This window comes from Bicyclus anynana, chromosome 13, assembly GCF_947172395.1.
Source record: "Bicyclus anynana chromosome 13, ilBicAnyn1.1, whole genome shotgun sequence".
NCBI classification, from domain to species: Eukaryota; Metazoa; Arthropoda; class Insecta; order Lepidoptera; family Nymphalidae; genus Bicyclus; species Bicyclus anynana.
This window is the reverse complement of record NC_069095.1, coordinates 15,303,658-15,324,289: the sequence shown is the minus strand read 5'-3', so window position 1 is coordinate 15,324,289 and position 20,632 is coordinate 15,303,658. Positions and strand designations below refer to the sequence as shown.

The 20,632-nt window shown below is 38.1% G+C and overlaps 1 protein-coding gene and 1 long non-coding RNA gene across 4 annotated transcripts in view; one reads left to right on the top strand and one right to left on the bottom strand.

Annotated features, from left to right (window-relative positions):
* The window catches only part of LOC112044159 (uncharacterized), a 232,269-nt gene that overhangs the window by 138,555 nt on the left and 73,082 nt on the right, over positions 1-20,632 (top strand). For all 3 annotated transcript variants that reach the window (XM_052884901.1, XM_052884902.1, XM_052884899.1), the window contains exon 4: positions 1,770-1,802. The gene's annotated coding sequence lies outside the window, so the exon portion shown is untranslated. The remainder of the gene's footprint in view (positions 1-1,769; positions 1,803-20,632) is intronic.
* On the bottom strand, positions 16,000-18,489 carry LOC128198618 (uncharacterized). Its single transcript, XR_008251347.1, has 2 exons — positions 17,728-18,489; positions 16,000-16,313 (listed from the first exon to the last, which is right to left on the bottom strand). It is a non-coding gene; the product is annotated as an uncharacterized LOC128198618 (long non-coding RNA).

Here is a 20,632-nt window from a genome sequence, read left to right as displayed (position 1 = left end):
CTGACAGTCCAATGCTCAAGTCAAGTTTAAAAGGTTCGATGCTTGTGTCAATGTAGGTAGTTACATATTTTTTGTAAATTAGCTTGTGGAGTTTCGGGCCGTGTCTAGCTACAATCCTACAGACAAGGCACGGCATCTTGTATGATACTTTATTAGAACCTAGCATCATTATTAGTATATTTTAAAGGCCTACACGGCTTTCCTCTTTAATGGATACGTACTTTTATAATATGGAGTTTAGACCCACCACGCTGCCGATGTAGTTTAGCGGGCGTAGGCTCATCATGCTCTCCAAGGCACGGAAGTGCAACACCACCTATTTCTTAGAATTGCAGTCAAATTCTGAAATATTGTGAAATAAAACATAAATAGGAGGTCAATTTTAATGAATCAAGCAAATAATACAGAAAAAAAAATTTAAACCCATTTATTTAGGGTTGGTTAAAAAAAAACAAAACAAGGCATTGTCCACCTCGTTGTTATAAAATGCCTTCTTTATAAATTGACGAGAGGACGCGTCTAACGAACCTCTCGGCGCGGGCGAGATGAGGATGTTTATAATTTATGGAGATTTTTCAAAGGCGAGGCTTTTCCCGGCAATATGGCGATGAGATGAAAAGTAACTTTCGCAGTTTAGGTGACACTCGTAGCATAGGGCTACGTAGCGATGAACTCTGGAGGTTAACGTCGTTTATTAGATAGAACGAGTTACTTTGTGGGAGATTTTGATGATATGCTGAGATTTTTTCGAAATTCTTTGAAATCTTTGCAACGAGGATTTTAAGGATGTGAGAAAGGAAAACCTGGCTTCATTGTTGGCTTATCTCAGACAAAAGGCGCTTTGGAACCCTTTTAAATTCGTCTTTACAACCAAAACTGACGTTCGAAAGTAAATTAATAATACAGTAAATAAATAAGTAAGTATTATTATTGAAGTAAACTAATATTTTTTCAATTTCAATGCAATCTTCGAATTTTAGACTTAAACTTTATTAAATTTGGTTCATTGGCAATTATAAAATTATAAACAAACGAATAATATAATAGGTTGTTTTAATAATTATAAAAATGACCTCATAATTTTTTAGGTATTTTAAATCCATGAATCCATACTATAAACAGATAAGAGGAGGAGAACCAAACTTCGCAATTTGTAAAATTGTAATTTTTCTTATAAAAGGTCCTTGTAACACCATCTCGTAGCATAAGAAACCAGTCCGGAGAGTGTACACTTTGCGAATTGGGGGTATTTACAGATTTGGAAATCCCAATTCGGATATCAAAACAGTGTCAATTTGTTGTTAAACGTGAATTATTCTAAGCTAAGCTTAAATAAACTTATACAAAATGTTTGTAAGTTTTTGTCATTAATCAACTTTTTTAAAATGTTTGTATTTTTCTATCATTAATCAAGTTCCGTAGTCTTATTATAGCCATATGAGACATGATAAGCCAGTGGATGTGACCTCTGCCTTCGATTCGGAGAGCGTAGGTTCGAATCCGGTCCGGGGCATGCACCTCCAACTTTTCAGTTGTGTGTGTTAAGAAATTAAATATCACGTGTCTCAAACGGTGAAGGAAAACATCGTGAGGAAACCTGCATATCTGAGAATTTTCTTAATTCTCTAGGCGTGTGAAGTCTGCCAATTCGCATTTGACCAGCGTGGTGGACTAAGGCCTAAATCCTCTCATCCTGAGAGGAGGACCGTGCTCAATAATGAGCCGAATATGGGTTGTTAATGATTCTAACCATAAATCTTCTGTTACAGGTAGAGCAATGTTCCGACATCCGACTTTGTCGGGTAAGTTTAATTAAAACACAACTCACTTGCATACCTACGAGTGTTTAGTTTGCGGAGTGTTAACGAAAGCTCTCTAAACTATCTAGCGAGTTACGAGCTACATCATCTACAGTTATTGTCTTTACCAAGCGACTGTTTTTAGCCCTCATTCACACGAGAGTTTTTTTGACGGACGTTAAAAAAGCGTTCAAATATAGTATGAAGTTAAATGAAGGTCTATTGCCCATGCCCAAAATTAAAAAAGCGTCCTGTTTTAAAAACACTATCGTGTGAACATATAATTGGGAATGCATTTGTTATATTTCAACGCTTTTTTAACGTCCGTTAAAAAACTCTCGTGCGAATTAGGGCTAAAAATCTCAACAACTAAACGCTATGCTTATCATGTAAATTGACAGACAACAATTTTTATAACTTCTTTTTGTGTTTTAGTGAACTTCTTTTATAACTTACAGGGGAAAATATTTTTTGGCTTAACCAACGAGACTACAAAAACAAAAATATCTCAATTTATAAGTAGGTTAATCGTCTAAACAGGCTAGACTAAACGATATAGCCTAAAAGAAAACGAAATATTCAGATATGTACAAATTTCATATTTAAATCAGAAAAAAATAATTTATTAATTAGTATTAGATTATTTTCTCGGAATCGTTATGAAAGTAAAGTGCACGACGCCTTAGAACCCAGTATAAATCAGTTAAATTTTATACCTCGATAAAGCTTGTGAGTAAAACTACTTCGTGTGTAATGTAGCAGTTTAGCCCCAAGTTTTACAAATTACAATCTATCATTATCTCTACGTAAGTACACATCAGGGCAGAAAATAGGCCTACTTATAGTTAGCGACATCAGGTATAGTGGTATCCTTAGCATGCGAATCCCTGTCATTAACTGCAATTAGAGTCGGGAAAATGGGGGAAAATCGTAAAACTCGCGGTTTCACTGAAATCTCGCTCGAAGAACAATTTAGACGGAACATTTTGCTAACAAAAGTAATTACTACTACATGCTAATTTGCAAGCGATTATTCTCGCTGAGTTTGCAAATTATCCTACACGATATCGTTCTGTCGTTTGGATGTATAGGTATATCTAATATATAAAATTCTCGTGTCCAACATCTATTTTTCAAACCCCTAAACCCTAGGGTAGGGTAGTGGTAGGGTAGGGGTATGGTATAGGGATAGGGTAGGGGTAGGGTAGCGGTAGGGTAGGGGTAGGGTAGGGGTAGCGGTAGGGTAGTTGTAGGGGTAGGGTAGGGGTAGGGGTAGGACTCGGGTAGTGTAAGATAGGGATAGGGAAGAAGTGCAAATAAATAAATTAATAAGTCAAAGCGAAGCTTGAGCGGGTCCGCTAGTTGTTATATATTTATGTAGCGTACATCTGCGTCGTCCGCGAGCTATATAATAGGTAATAATTTACCAATGAATTTTATAACGATTTTTTATAGAAGGTAGGTATAGTAAGTTAACCTTAAAAGATAAACATGTGCCATCATTGTCTTTTTAAAGGATATCTAAAAGAGGAATATCCTACCATACATTGTTTTTATATCTCGAAGTTGAAGTTTTTCATGAAATCTCCCAACTTCACCTTTTCCGAGACTCCAATCAATTGTTGTAAAATTAAAAAAAACACAAAGTATCCACAAATACTATATCAAAACCTTTCTCGTGAATCACTCTATCTATTGGTGAGAACTGCATACAAATTTGTTCAGTAGTTTTAAATTGATTTCGAACAGACAGACGTGTCAGTCTTATATTATGTTCCTATAGACCAATAGATAACTTTCTTTCTTTCTTTCACGTCCAAAGTTTGAGCTTATTAAAGTGCAAACGTCGGTGCAGTATAATGTGATGTTAACACATACAAAGTCCGCAGTGCAGCGGCAGATAGCGAGTGACGGCGCCACAGGCGCTGGCGAGTCGCCAAGCGTGCCACGGTCAGATTACTGTCTTACGTCTTTGCCGCTTTGCCGCTTTGCGCGGTTAAGATTAGCTAAATTATATATTTTAGACATCTTTTACTTAAAGATAGCGTCTACATAACCGCATTGTACGTTGGGACAAATCGCATTATACTAAGCATATTTTTGTTTTGGGTTTTTTGCCTGTCAAAAAAATGGGTTTTAAATTTTACGGTGGATACGTGTGACCCGTTCGATGCAGATCAGTGGGCGCACTTGTATAAGTTTCTTTACAAAGAGTACTTCTATACAGGGTGACCCGTAATTAATGGATAAACGCAAATGGTAGATATACCATCTAATTATCTAAAACTAATTTGAATAGTTTTTCAAAAATCCCTAGGTTGAGCAAGCTAGATTTTTTATTTGGATTTTTCAAAAATTTCTATCTCGAATCAGTTTTTTTAATGCTGTAGCTGCTGGAATTTAGATTTTGAAGATCAGATTTTTGTTTAACATTACGATTTAAATTACCTACCACTAGAAAATTTTGAAAACCCCGAAAAACAAAATATAACTTGGTCACCCTAAGGATTTTTGGAAAACTATTCAAATTAGTTTTAGATAATTAGGTGGTGTATCTACCATTTGCGTTTTATCCATTAATTACGGGACACCCTGTATACTCTTAGACCTCCATAATCCGGCCGACATCCCGTGGGACACGTTGACTTACCAGAATACCCACTAAAACCCAGACGGCGCCACCTGCGTCCTATTGGGATGTAAAAGGATCGCGAGTGCAGGTACTTTCACACCCCGTCGCTCGTCGCTTCACTCGGTGTCTACGAGGGTGGACGGAGGGTCGCATAACGCCTTGTACAACCCCTTCTTCTTCTGCGTAGCAGGTCAGTACCAGGCGCCCGCTCTCTCTGCTGCTCCGCTGCCTTCTTTAAGCGGATGATGGTCTCACAAAAGGAGGCAACGACCATTCTTCTTCGCTATCGAGCATGTAGATGAAAACGCTCGACAGTGAGAAGTCTTCCTGAAGTTTTTGACAACCTCTGTGGCGCAGTGGTATGCGCGGTGGATTTACAAGACGGTGGTCCTGGGTTCGATCCCCGGCTGGGCCGATTGAGATTTTCTTAATTGGTCCAGGTCTGGCTGGTGGGAGGCTTTGGCCGTGGCTAGTTACCACCCTACCGACAAAGATGTACCGCCAAAAGATTTAGCGTTCCGCTACGATGTCGTGTAGGAACCGAAAAAGGGTGTGGATTTTCATCCTCCTCCTAACAAGTTAACCCGCTTCCATCTTAGACTGCATCATCACTTACCATCAGGTGAGATTGTAATCAAGGGCTAACTTGTAAAGAATAATATAAAAAAGACACAAGTGAGTGCCTTTGCGGAGCCCATCACACACAGTCTGCCAGGATGTGACGCACCGTGTCCTCTGGCACACCACACTCGTGGCAGATCGAGACCTCCCTCCTCTTGTGACGATCTTGTGCAAGTACCTACCGAAACAATAAATTAATAAATACAATAAACACATTATCATATAATAAACATTGCCAAAGTGCCATTTATCGATAGATACGGAATGCATTGCCGGTCACATCACTATTGCTCCGTCGCTGACGACTCGCGTATTATCGTGCCTTTTCGCTAGCGCTGTGAGGTTCGACGCTTTCGTCCGGCTTATGTATCAACATCGTATGCAATAATTATTGCTGTATACCTTCTTTTTTATAATTTTTTCTAGTAAAAAGCGGATATAGTTCCAAATATACCGCAATAATGTTATTTCATTATGTATTAATTTTTATTACGTTTGTTAAATGTTAAAATTTAAATAGTTTTAAGTACATAGCCGTTAACTAAAATAGGTGTAAGTTAGCCTTAGTTAGTACCTAATTCTAGTGTTATGTTAACTGTATGTTATTTGTGTAAAAACATGCTTGTGAATAATATTTCTGTATAATAAAGAATTTTGAAAAACAAAAACAAACCTACCGAAACAGCCATGGCCATAATCCGGCCCTATCTCAAAATCCGTTTTAGCGGACATCTACTAATTATAAATCACCTACTCTTTGGTAAGTCAAGCGATATTTCGTTGTAAGTATATAGCTAGATTATTGTGTACTGTAGCTGTAACTATCAATTTGACGAAGCAAGCTACGGCAGCTGTATAACACACTAGTGCGTGACATGTTGGACATGGTGTCGTGTCGCGCTGGACACGTCGCTGGCACGCCGCCAACGCCGCGTGTGCTTTATGACGTCATGAGGTTATACCTAACTTACACTAACACAAACAAAACTTATGCAACGAAACTACAACAACTAACGGCCAGTTTCTTCATCGTAAGTAACAGTCAAAGTAACGTCATAAGTCAAAAGTGACGGTCTTATTCACTGAAAAATAAAGTCTTCTTTACTGCTACTTTAGCTTTAAAGAAGCTGGTAAGTAAGTTGCGATCCCATAAGCCTTGCCGGTCACTGAAAAACCTGGGAACTCCTAGACATATTTCATACTCGATAAATCCCAATCGTAGTTATGTAGGTACCTACCTATGTTAGGAGCATAATATGGGCTAACGAATTTTTAGCTATAAAGCTAACTTACACAAAAAAAGTAAACCAATACGTAAATACCTAAGCCTGTACAATTATTTTCGAAAATGACGTTATATTTGGTTAAGTTGCAATCCTATTAGTCCATGCTGGTCCGTGAAACCTGCAGGCTAATTCACTATCTTTGACATATGCTAGTTGGCATATACAAAATTGAGATTCTATGTAACAAATGTCATCCGATACCTAGTTGTGGATATCATACAGTAGGTAGATGACATTTATCTATTGACTAGCTGACGTCGCGTCAGCCGCGCCTACGGGGATAATATATAGTCTATAGCCTTCCTCAATAAATAGGCTATCCAACACTGAAAGAATTTTTTAAATCGGATCAGTAGTTCCTGAGATTAGCGCGTTCAATAAAACAAACAAACAAACTAACAAACAAACTCTTCAGATATAGATTAGAGGTTTATTTTAATAGGTTGATAATAAAGACCAAAATTCTGAATAGGCCAGTTTTAATGGGTAATAAGTCCTAAGCCCTATACTCGATAGTTCCTGTACCTTTGGCTATCGAACTTTTAATTATAGGTACACTAAGACAAACTAACCCTAAATTAACAACTTGTTTAATGGTCGGTCGTAAGTCCGAAAGCTATTTAATGGTAAATAGACTTAGGGTTTATGCACACAAGCACAACGTTGCCAACGACAGCTGGCAACTGCTACCAACGACTGCAGTCGACGACAGCCGTCAACTGTCGCCGTGACGTCGGTGACTACAATCGACTTGACCGTTGAGAAATATAAAGCGCCGTATAAGAAATAAATCATGGATAATATTCACAGTGACTCATTACTAATAGGTTGCCTAGTTTAATTGCGGCCAGTCATATGGCCTTGTGGTATGTGGCTATCATTTAATACTGTTCGGCCGCAATTTAATTAGGCAACCTATGTGCAATGTGTCAATGTAATTTAACTAGGCAGTGTGTCAATGTGAATATTTTCTATCATTTATTTCTTATAACAAATAAATATAAGATGAGGGTATATATTTCTTAAATATAAGATGAGTGTATATATTTCTTAAGAGCCTTGATAGCCCAGTGGATATGACCTCTCCCTCCGAATCCGGAGGGTGTAAGTTCGAATCCGGTCCGGGGCATGCACCTCCAACTTTTCAGTTGTGTGCATTTTAAGAAATTAAATATCACGTATCTCAAACGGTGAAGGAAAACATCGTGAGGAAACCTGAATGCCAGAGAATTTTCTTAGTTCTCTGCCTGTGTGAAGTCTGCCAATCCGCATTGGGCCAGCGTGGTGGACTAGTGGCCTAACCCCTCTCATTCTGAGAGGAGACTCGACCTCAGCAGTGAGCCGAATATGGGTTGATAATGAATATATTTCTTATGCCGGATCTCGAACTATCTTGCTATAATTGAAAGAGGTAGGACACAGACGTTGAAGGAGTATTTCATATTAGGAGTTCGGATTAAAAATGTTGAAGAAATACTTTAAATTAGAAATACTATAAATTAATATATCTTTTCAGCTAGCTGACGCCGCGCGGTTTCATCCGCGTGGTTCCCGTTCCAGTAGAAATGCGGGGATAAGATATAGCCTATAGCCTTTCTCGATAAATGGGCTATCTAACACTGAAAGAATTTTTCAAGTCGAACCAGTAGTGCCTGAGATTAGCGCGTTCAATCAAACAAACAAACTCTTCAGCTTTATAATATTAGTATAGATTCACCAACACCAAATCTAGTAATCGAACCTAAGATCTCTTATTTAGCAACGCGAGCATCTAACTAAAGAACTGCACTAACAAGATGCAGTCGCCTTTATGTTTTTGTAATAAGGTGCATTTTGCACCTTTGCACACCTGCTGTCCAAAAGTTATTCGCGCAACAATAAACCACATTTTGGCACGTTTTGAAAACGTTTTGGTTACCGGCCAGCAGCCAAAATGTGCAAGTTATACCTGCGAACGCTGCTCTACTGTTATTTCAGTGATATTCCTCGCTCACTAATCATTTCGTAGCACCTACGAATTGGAATACGTTTGCATTTTAGACTATGGAAATAGGAATACGTGTTTAAAAACAATTCCATCGTTATGTAGGTATTTTTTGAACCTAGATTTAACATTCCTTTATTAATTTGTTTTCTAATTTTTAACTCTTAAAATTATAAAAGAAAGAAAAAAAATATTTTATTGAACACACACAACAACAACAATTAAATTATTTTTTATTGTCTTTTATATACCTATTGTGTATAGGTATATAAAAGACAATAAAAAATATTTTAAATAAAGAAAACTAAAATTAAAAGTTGTTAAAGAAAGCTATCTTAGCTTTCTTGTGTGGTACCAAAATGGTCACCACTCAGCATGTGCTACGCTAGTGATGGATCCACCAACTCAGCGCTGGTCTTCCATTATTTATTTATTTTATTTATGCAGTATTTTTTTCTTTAGAATAAATAATGAGCTGGAATCTCTGAACGAACTGACTCAAACTCTGGTTTAACAAGTTTTGCCCCTTAGTTACATACAACTTGTCCTGTTCAGTCGATATGATAACGTTGAAATGTGTTAACTTGATGAACGGCTTGGGTGTTAGGTTTATTTTCGTTACGGAATTTCTTAAATCGGTCACCGTGCTCAAAGCTACGCAATAGGTTAAAAATCCTTCGCTTCGATACAATTTGGCTGATATGCGGCAGCGTATCGTATCGTGACGCCAGCCAGTATAATCTTTACATATAAGACAACTTTTCACTAAAAAAACAAGTATACAAAATTGTTCTCGAAATAGCTTGAAATCTCCGTTATCATTTTTCAAATGCTCCAACGTAAACAACATCAAGTCATATTTTCCCGACAAATGTATGCATAATAGAAGTTTAACGACCCCATAGAAAAACATGATGGCGCCTACAGCGATAACAAACGGCAATCAGCCGAGTGGAGTTGTGTGTACCTACTTGTGTACACCTGAATTATATCTAGATAATGCGGTTACAAGTTCCGCGCTCCTGTAGGGGCGGCAGAAAGTTATTTCGTTATTATACCATATAATACCTACCCTTTACGTTGTGTTTTTCCGGATGTAATTGGTTTTCTGTAGGTTCTGTAGTAATAAGTACAAATTAAATTATTTGAAAATCAAAATTTACTTTATAAAGCAAAAATTGACGGAATAAAACTATCACCTATGAGCAAGTTCAAGATATCCGAGGTTAGGTTCTACAAAAAAAAAAGCCTTTTCAATTTTGACTTCAAAATATTATTACCATTATTAAATATAATGGTCAATATAATGGTAAATCAAGATATTATTACCATTATTAAATATAATGGTAAAATAAATAAATATTTATTTATATATTATTATCCTAAAATACCTTAGATTTGGAGAGTGTGCTCAGGGATGTTTAATCTCATTTCTCCTCCATTAATAGGACTGTCAGGTATCGCAGTAATCTGTTATAAATATCCCTTGGACCTCATCATAATATGCAATGGAAAGCTGTATAGAATGCCCGTCTAGAGTCTGTTTTCTACAACTACTAGTCTGCAGAAAACAGACTCTAGTAGTAATAGAAAACAGATTCTACTTAAACTTTCTACTACTACTTCTAGAGTCTGTAGAAAACAGACTCTAGTAGTAGTCGCATCGGAAAGCGCAGTGTTGGTCGACCCCCCACTAGGTGGACTGACACCAAGTAGGTTGCAGGAAGCCGCTGGATGCTGGCGGCTCAAGACCAGCCAGGTATCCAGCAGTGGACGTCCATCGCCTGTTAATGATGATGATGATGAACCAAACCAAAATAGAGAGGCCTTTTTATACCACGTATGTTACAATATGACATCAATTGTTCATTAAACTCGTAATTATACCCAAAGTAATGCTTAATAATGTACGTCGTAATTAGTAAAAGCAACACAATTACAGCTTTGATTAATGTTCCAATTATTATGTAATTAACACTGCAGTGTCATAAACGTTGTCGTTATAACTAAAATATCGGCTATCTGCCACTATCTGCTGTATAATTGGTGTGACTCCAACCTCCGGTCGCAGTACATTGTTGCAACAGTATAATAAAAAGCATCCAACTGCGAGTCTGGCTACGCGTAGTGTGGGGTTCCGTAGTTATTGTCACTTGCTCAACTATTACTTGTTAACTTTTCATTAATGATTGCAGACCTCAGTATTTGCTGTTAATTTACTTGATATCTCAATGCAGAGACGTGAGCCCAGTGGAAATGACCTCTGCCTTCGAATCGGAGGGCGTAACTTAGAATCCGGTCCGGGGCATGCACCTTCAACTTTTCAGTTATGTGCACTTTAAGATATTTAATATCACGTGTCTCAATCGGTAAGGAAAACATCGTGAGGAAACCTGCATACCTGAGAATTTTCTCAATTCTCTATGTGTTTGAAGTCTGCCAATCCGCATTGGGCCAGCGTGGTGGACTATTGGCCTACGCCCTCTCGTTCTGAGAGGAGACTCGTGCTCAGTGAGCCGATTATAGGTTGCTAATGATGATTTGCAACCCATATTCGGCTCACTGGTGAATGATGATGATCATTTGGACGAACTCTTTCGCTAAATAAGGGTTCGGTTTTTGGTTTTTAGATGTTCTTTAGTTCTAAACTTAAAAACAAGTCAATTGTTTGAAATATTTTGCAAATACGCTCTTCGTGTTTTTACTAAAGTTTATTAATACGTTACTCTTTAACGATAAATAAGTTTCCGAAGCTCTCAGGCTTGAAATAAAACAGTTAGCAAAGTTGTTAAAATAATAAAAGTGTTGTCAGGGTTTGTTAGCGTCCGGAACGTTTCAATAAAAACAAAAACATATTCAAAACTTTAAAATTCCTTTACTAGAACTTAAAAGGTTTTAGAATTTGTATGGCTTGTAGTCAGTTATTGATTGCGGATTCGATTTAGGTTAGTTTATCTATCAATTTATGTTTTCGGCATATCTATACTGTGTTATATAATCTTTGGATCCACTAAACCAACACACAATTTTGAAAAATCTTGTACCACTAGAATGCCACGTTATTTGTGAGTGTCATAGATTATTTTATCCCTGTATTCTCACGGAAACAGAAACTACACTACCTCCTAAAGCAACTGTGGACTAGACTCCATAGTTTCCAATAGTATTTGCCTAATTTGCGCAATCAAGCCAAGTACATTCCTGAAAAAAGGCTGTTTAAAAACTATCAGACGGATAATAAAATATAAAGATGTGTGGATTTTCATCCTCATAAAAAGTTAGCCCCCTTCCATCTTAGAAATAACTTGTTACTAACAAAAAAAATATTCCCTACGGATTCCGTATTTTCCTTTTTAAGTGTCGAACCCAAAAAATCCCGGAAATTGAAATAAAAACCGATGCATAAATATTTGCAGCGTCGAGTTCACTGAAACATACAACGAACTGTGAAAAAAAGCTGTTGTTAATATTCGCATAACTTTTAACAAACTACTATTTTACGGTTAACTGCACTTCGTGCGGGCAAGTTAAGTACTTATCGTCATACGTAAAGGCATCAAACAGCCTTTGAGTCCGCACAGTATGGACTCAAAGGTACTTCCGCAGAGTGAGTACTCATATACATAATAATAGATTACGCAATACTATTGCCATGCTTTTAGAAATACTTATTTAATATTTGACTAACTAAAAGCCGTGATAGCCCAGTGGATATGACCTCTGCCTCCGATTCCGGAGGGTGTGGGTTCGAATCCGGTCTGGGGCAGGCACCTCCAACTTTTCAGTTGTGTGCATTTTAAGAAATTATATATCACGTGTCTCTAACGGTGAAGGTGAACGGTGAACGGTGAACATCGTGAGGAAACCTGCATACCAGAGAATTTCTCAATCTCTGCGTGTGTGAAGTCCGCCAATCCGGGCCAGCGTGGTTGACTATTGGCCTAACCCCTCTCATTCTGAGAGGAGACTCGAGCTTAGGAGTGAGCCGTATATGGGTTGATAGCGATATGACTAACAGTTGCCTTACGTATTTTCTCGGCAAAGGGAAATGCGTAATTCATCATCATTAAGTGCCTTCTTCCAACTGAAGTTTGGCGGTCATGGGTAGAAAACTCTTTCTGTCTTTTGCAATATTTTTAGGCTGTGTGAATGTTAACTTGGTCCACACTTTGACATTATCTATCCACTTTCTTCGCTGTCTTCCAGGAGTTTACACGATATCTTATCTTCTAGGATCAACCTAGGAAACTCATAGAGGGATCCCCTATGCAGATGCCCGAAAAATGCAATTTTCCTCCTCATAATAATTGTCATGAGGCTTCAGTCACAATTTCCGCTGTCGTAAATAAGACGCTAATATAACATGTTATCCCTACACTGTAACAACAGTCCCTACAACATCAGCTATCTTCTATATCAGTGATAGTCCCCGTTAACTATCGTTAGCTAACGATTCGGAAATAGCACAACTTTTTACATATTTTTATGATATTATGTCGTCACTAAAAACCGTCATTTAATATGGTTTTCCCACAAACTGCTATCTAAACTATTCGCTTCACTTAACATCAATAAAAAACACCCTCCCTTTGCTGATCGAATCTCATCTAGTTATACTACAGATTTTAAAAGAAAATCATTCATAGTTTAAAAGGGTATATTATAAATCACTAGCTGACGCCGCACGGTTTCGCCCGCGTGGTTCCTGTTTCCGTAGAAATACGGGGAAAATATATAGCCTATAGCATTTCGCAATAAATGGGCTATCTAATACTGAAATAATTTTTCAAATCGGACTAGTACTTTCTGAAATTAGCGCGTTCAAGCAAACAAACAAACAAACAAACAGCTTTATAATATTAGTATACATTTATTATTACAAAAATATGGAACATGCAGATTTTTTAAGACCTGCATGTAGCTATCATTATCAGCCCCATTTAACTACCCACTATAGGGCCAGGCCTCCCTCCTTAGGGGAAATGGAGGTTTGACCCACCACGCTACTCCCACGCGGGTTGGCGTATTTATGGCGATATTGTTAAATTCATTAACGACCACCATTAGACGGCCTCTGTGTTACAGCGGTATGCGCGGTGGATTTACAAGCGGAGGTCATGAGTTCTATACCCGGCTGGGCCGATTGAGGTTTTGTTAATCGATCCAGTTTAACTTGTAAAGAATAGAAAAAAATATAATTAATAATCGGAACTAACGACCTGGTCTGAGGCACGAGGATATCAACAACAACAACAATTCTCCAACTCAAGACTTCTGGGAATTTCTTAGGTGAAAAACAAAACTGATGATCTGAAACTGCAACTATATGGCAGTTTCAGTTATCGCCACTAGCAACTAAACTAAACTTTAAAGGAATAGCTACGTCTAACCCTCACGATCAAACCCTCTAGAAGCTAACAAGTGCAAACAAGGCTGTTTCCTCTAAAGGCACGGTAACACCAAGACCGAAGCAAAGTTTGCAAGAATTATTGATCACTCGACGCGGCCTGCATGCGACGTATTACGTCGATTAGCTGCACGACTTTGGCTAGAGAATTATTTGAAGCAGGTGCACTCTATAGACTCTATTAAAATTTAAATAGCGTCTGTGTTTGCATACTCACCTATTATACTATCGAACTTTAACATATTATTTAAATTTGTAGCACCTAAGATATTTTATTTATTTTTTTTTTTTAGCTATTTTATTGTATTAATTTTAAAATGTATAGACAATTTATTTTAGCCCACTTGCCAGTAATATGGTTCATTAACTACCCTAGATCCATTAACTACCCTAAATTATGAACTACCCTACCCTACCCAACACCTACCCTAGATCATGACTAATGCTTATGTACCGCTCCACCCAGTGTTGAGGACTCTGCGACTCTGCGGATGACATACGGATCCGAGACTTGGTCGCTGACTATGGGCCTTATTAGAAAGCTCAGAGTCACTCAGCGGGCGATGGAGCGAGCTATGCTTGGAGTTTCTCTGCGTGATCGAATCAGGAATGAGGAGATCCGCAGACAAACCATACATAAAGCCAGACATAGCTCAGCGAGTCGCGAAGCTGAAGTGGCAATGGGCGGGCCACATAGTCGAAGACCCGATGGACGTTGGGGTCTCAAGGTGCTGGAATGGCGACCTCCCACTAGGTGGACCGAGGATATCAAGCGGGTTGCAGGGAGCCGCTGGATGCTGGCGGCTCGAGATCGTTGTGCTTGGAGGTCCATGCAAGAGGCCTATGTCCGGCAGTGGACGTCTATCGGCTGATCAGGCATTAACTACCCACATTCGGCTCATTGGTGAGCACGAGTCTCCTCTCAGATTGAGAGGGGTTAAAACCGTATTTGGCCAGTGTAGTTCACCATGCTGGCCAAATGCGGATTGGCATACTTCACACAAGTAGAGAATCAAGAAAATTCTTAGGTATGCAGGTTTCCTCACGATGTTTTTCCTTTACCGTTTGAGACACGTGATATTTAGTTTCTTAAAATTATAATTGAATTAGTATTATAATAATGATTGTTTCAAACCTGTTAGCATTGCTGTTGAGTTCGTTTTAAGGCACAATTTTCGAAAATCAAAAAAAGATATGTTTTTCATAATATCAAAGTTCGAACAGCTTGCGTGCGAGCCGTCAATAAATATATATTTTTATTTTAGTTCGCCGTGCTAACTGTATCGAGCGGTTTTTATGACTCTACTAGTAAATGCTCCACGGTTTCACCCGCACAGTTCTCATTCCCGTACTACTAGCCTCTCACCAGTCAGACCTGGACCAATTAAGAAAATTTCAATCGGTCCAGCCGGGGATCGAACCCAGGACATCCATCTTGTAAATCCACCGCGCTCACCACTGCGCCACGGAGTTTGTCACTTGAAAAAAAGGCTGTATTTCATAGAACGAACGAACGACGTGAATGAACGACAACTACTACTAATTTTTACATACAAAATCAGCAAATACCATGTCAATTTCCATAGTTCGAATGCGAAATAGCAATCACGAAATACCCCGTGGGTAGTGGGTTGCATTCCCCAGTCGCCCGTTACCTGTGGCTGTACAATCGACGTCGCGTGCAGACTGCATCGAGCGCTGTTCAAACATTCATGCGATGGAATTTCCACTGTATATCTGCTATACGTATGTACCTTTCCCTGTTAGCTTCACAATACCTTTTGATTTTATTTTCTTGATAAAATGTCACATAAATAGGAATAGCCCTCATTCGCACGAGAGGTTTTTATAACGGACGTTAAAAAAGCGTCCGTTAAACGTAAAAAATCCTCAGGCTCCTATTCCAAAGGGTGTGGGTTTGAATCCAGCCCCGGGGCATGCACTTCTAACTTTTCAGTTGTGTGTATTTTAAGAAATTAAATATCACGTGTCTCAAACGGTGAAGGAAAAAATTGTGAGGAAACCTGTATACCTGAGAATTTTCATAATTCTCTGCGTGTGTGAAGTCTGCCAATCCGCATTGGGCCAGCGTGGTAGACTATTGGCCTAACCCCTCTCATTCTGAGAGGAGACTCCAGCTCAGAAGTGAGCCGAATATGGGTTGATAATGATGATGATGATATAAAAATATCACTTCTCGAGAAAGCAGTGTATACTTTCATCTTCTAGATGGCTATATAAACTAAATAAACAAATAAAAAAGAAAACTATTCCAGTTTTCCAACATTTTATTCATAGGTTATAATTTGGTCACTTGCTTATACGAATAATGGTAGGGGCTCTCAACTTTCGCTACAACTGGCGATATAACTGGAAAAACGACCGGTCGTCCCAACAGCGGATACCGGAAAGCATCTGGCCAGATCGCATGCAACGGGACATGGACGAACTCGACCGGGTCGTCCGGTATGGTCACTTTGACGGCGACATCGTCGTCCACGATCCGGTATTTTCCGGATTCGTCCCAGTGCGCGTCGCCGGTGACGAGCGCTACCAATGCCGTGAAGATGATTATGTATTTCATCTGAAAAAAAAAATATGTTATATCTTTCATCATCAGCATATTTTTAATGTTCCCCTGGCAAATTGAACTACCTCTTTCTTGTATACTTGGCGGGAATATTATGTTATTGCTTAATCATGATAGAGATCGATGATTTAACCTGTACTCCGTAGTAGGAGGACTGAAACTCAGATGATTTTCGAAGGTAGAAAGAAAAATCCCCATCTCTCTAGAAATGTAGGTATTTTAACTGTGTAAAAGTTAGGTAGGTAGGTATAGTTATGTCTTTTTTTATACCCCTAACTAATTTTCATTATCCATAGATAAAAACTTTCTAGATCAGAGAGCCTAGTGACAGTTTGATACTGTAACGATTGCGTTAACGTAAACGCGAATTTCTAAGGAATTGAAACATCGCCATCTAGTGGCACTACTGCACAACTGTTTTAATTCCATATTAATTCGCACTTACGTTAACGCGATATTAACAGTATAAAAATATTGAAAACTCCCACTAGGCACTCAGATCCTACGAGAATACGTAGGGAAATTGAAAACTACGACCCCATGGACATAGACACACAAATACACACACAGCTCTCTATTTCTTCCATGGTTTAAAAAATCTTCAAAGTTAAGAATGCTTGAGTCAAGTAGATCTTAGACAATGACAGAGATGCGTTAATTTTATCAACCGCCTGAGGGTCTCGGCTTGCCAAGTATTCTCGGTAAGCCTAATTAAAAAAAATGGCCGACGCCTTTCAATTATGAATACTTTGCTTAATTACAAAATGGTGGATTTATTTTAGGCCAGCGACCCGCCTCAGTTTCATGGATGGCAAATACGTCCACAGTTCTTACAGTAAACTTTTACTAATTTAATGAACTTATTGCATAAAATTATAGAAAATAATTGTCACATTTCATCTAGCTTATGGAAAACCTTATGAATACATAATTATCTAAACCTTCTCCATAAATATATCTTTGTATCTATTGCTTTTTGTGTAATATTAGTAATTTATTTGCTATTTTTTTATTTTTGGGTATGTCTTTTGAGTTTGTCTTGCTCTTTGGTACACATTACTTATATACACAAAACATAAATCACTTATGCTGCGCATATATATCCGTGATATTGTATATAAAGGACTAGCAGACGCCCACGACTTCGTCCGCGTGAAATTTAGTTTTTCGCAAATCCCTCGGGAACCGTGGATTTTTTCGGGATGAAAAGTAGCTTAGCTTTGTGTTAATCCAGAGTAAAGTTTTCCATTTCAAATTTCAGCCAAATCGATTCAGTACCTAGTTGCGGCGTTAAAGAGTAACAAACATCCAAAAAAACTTTCGCGTTTATAATATTAGAACGATTAATTTAGTATATCCTTATAGGTTACAAATGAGACGACAAATAAAACAGAAGTAAAATACATACCTCGTCCTTTCCCTTGCAGTAAAGATTTGATGCAAAAAATATATTCAAATTCAATTTATACGATTCAAAGTAGCAATTAGTTGCTCATTTGATTGCTATAATGTCAATGACGATTAATAAATAAATTTACTGAAATGAGGAGATGGCGCCTTCGAATGATTTACCTACTTCCTTAATTACAATTGAAATTAAAATAGGATATACATTGCTGGAATTACCCAACGGTATTACCCATTAAAAACTTTAATAACGTAATAAGAAAACTGCGTAGCTCTTTATGACAAAGACTCGTATGGGGAAATACTACCGCTGTGCTTATTACAGCTACCAAGCAGTATTGCTGTAGCTTGCACAAAGTTTTTAACTAGGGTAGGCATTACACAGGGTCGTGATAGCCCAGTGGATACGACCTCTGCCTTCGATTCCGGAGGGTGTGGGATCAAATCCGGTCCGGGGCATGCACCTCCAACTTTTCAGTTGTGTGCATTTTAAGAAATGAAATATCACGTGTCTCAAACGGTGAAGGAAAACATCGTGAGGAAACCTGCATACCTGAGAATTTTCTTTATTCTTTGCGTGTGTGAAGTCTGTCAATCCGATTTGGGTTACCGTGGTGGACTCCTACCGTGGTGCCTAACACCTCCTATTCTGAGAGGAGACTCGAGCTCAGCAGTGAGCCGAATATGGGTTGATAATGTTGAAGAATATGATGAGGCATTACACTTTATACCAAATGAAAATTCCTTTTCCAATATAGGTTTGCAATGAGTCCTCAGGGTTGGAAATGCATTATTGTATCTATGAATTGCTCGCCACTGTTGTTGTTTTGCGGTTTCGATTGCCAGTGACTTAAGCATATGGTTTCGTTCCAATACCTCAGACATGTGCAAAGAAGCAAATGTAGAATATATTAAGGAAGTATAGTTAGTAGCACCAACTGTAGGCTTGGGATGCGTCTATAAAATAACTCGTGATGAGAGAAAAAACATATCGTCGACGAATAGCGGCGAAATCAAAAACATTTCTTTATCCTTCGTTCCGCCGCAACGAAAGAGAGCGATATATTATGTTTTAAGACTGTTGGTCGACAATATGTCGCTCCTTACCGTTCGAATTTTATTTATTTTATTTTAATTTAGAGACCAGTAGGCTTAAACTGCGACTAACGCAATATCTCTTGAAAATAAACAGACATAACCAATAGCGGTACAACCTGAAATATCGCTATTTCTTTTATTGCGTTGGGATGAAAGAAATGAGATTGGGACAACTTCGCTGCCATTAATCGACATTTTGTCTATTTCTCTTCGAGATACTTGTCGTTGGTCGCTTGCTACTTTTTCTACTAAAACTAAACTAAACTTTTACTAAAAAATTTCCCTACCTAGTCTCTATCCCCATTCTCCCTCTTAAAAGCTCATGTCGCCACAAATGTCATATTATACGAGTATGTACCTACAAAAAGTTTTAGAATCTAAGTGGCGTTTTCAGAGATTACATGCGGTGAAACTAAGAAACAAACTCATCAACCTCATAATTATAATATTAATATTAGATAATAATCATTGATCGCAATGTAGCAAGTTTGATACGCAAATAAAACGAATATCCCCTTTGAATAGTGAATCCCTGTTCAGTTCGCCTCACTTCACTTGTACGAGTATGATAAATTAATTAATGCTTTTATACGGAACCCCTGCAACTTGCTCCGGAGGGGATTGCGTTGTTAAGTTATAAGCGAAGAGCTTCTATATGAATTGATATTGGTCTATTGCTTCTCTATGGTCTATGCAATTTGTAACAACCTTCATTGTTATTTACTCCGTGCCACGAAAAAAGGCCCTTAGGCGCAGCGCAGTGTCTTTATGGCGCTCAATGTCATTTAGTAATGGCGGTCTTATTGACATTTGTGTAAGGAGCTGTCAATTTTAGTTCAAGTTTTCAGAGACTTCCTTCGTGGCGCAACGTCTAATATTAGTGTTTTTTTTAATGTAACGCTTGCAACTTCTGATGTGGCCAAAGAAATTCAAGTATGTGTATATTTACTTTCAATGAGTGCTGCATACTTTTTAAAGGAAGTATGTGGCAGAATGCTGAGTTGGCTTTTTCTAGGTTATGCCTTATAGAACATTATTTTTTTAAAAGCGACCCCGCATTAAAAACGCGGTGTTGGTCGACTCTCCGACCAGGTGGATTGACGACATTAAGCGAATCGCAAGGATTCGTTGGATGCAGATGGCCCAGGATGTTTGGAAGTCCCTACAAAAGGCCTATGTCCTGCAGTGGACGTCCATCGGCTGATATGATGATTGATGATAGTAAAGTGTGACTGAAACTTTCTTTCTTTCAATTGCTAAGTTGTTGTGTAATTTTGTAAGTTGTGTAATTAGAAAATTGAGGAATAAGTAAAATTACAACCCATCATGTCTATTCAAGTGATGCCTTTAATTGTAAAACTTACAAGAATGTTTTAATGTATTTTTATAGAGATAACTTTCCCGACTTTGTCCAATTAAAATATCATTAGCTTTGTCGGCGTACTTCTTTAAGTAGGTAGGTATATTAATTACAATTAGAATAGTTATGGCTTCTTTGACTATAAGTAGTTGTTATTGTGGTTTGGCTCGCTCGTTAATGACTTTTGTTTGTGGTACTCTTTAATTATTATTGTCTTTAGAATTTTCCCACTAAAACTAAAAAACTGTTTAGATACTTATTACGTAAGTTACCACTAAGTTCATTAGAATGATGTAATATTATATTATAAAACAACAGAATCTCGCAGCTACACCCACGTATTTCCCATTTCCGTGGGAACACGGGAAAGATAAAAGCCCATGTTACTCACAAATAATGTAGCTACCTATTGGTATAAGAATTTTTCAAACTCGTTCTTTTACGTTTA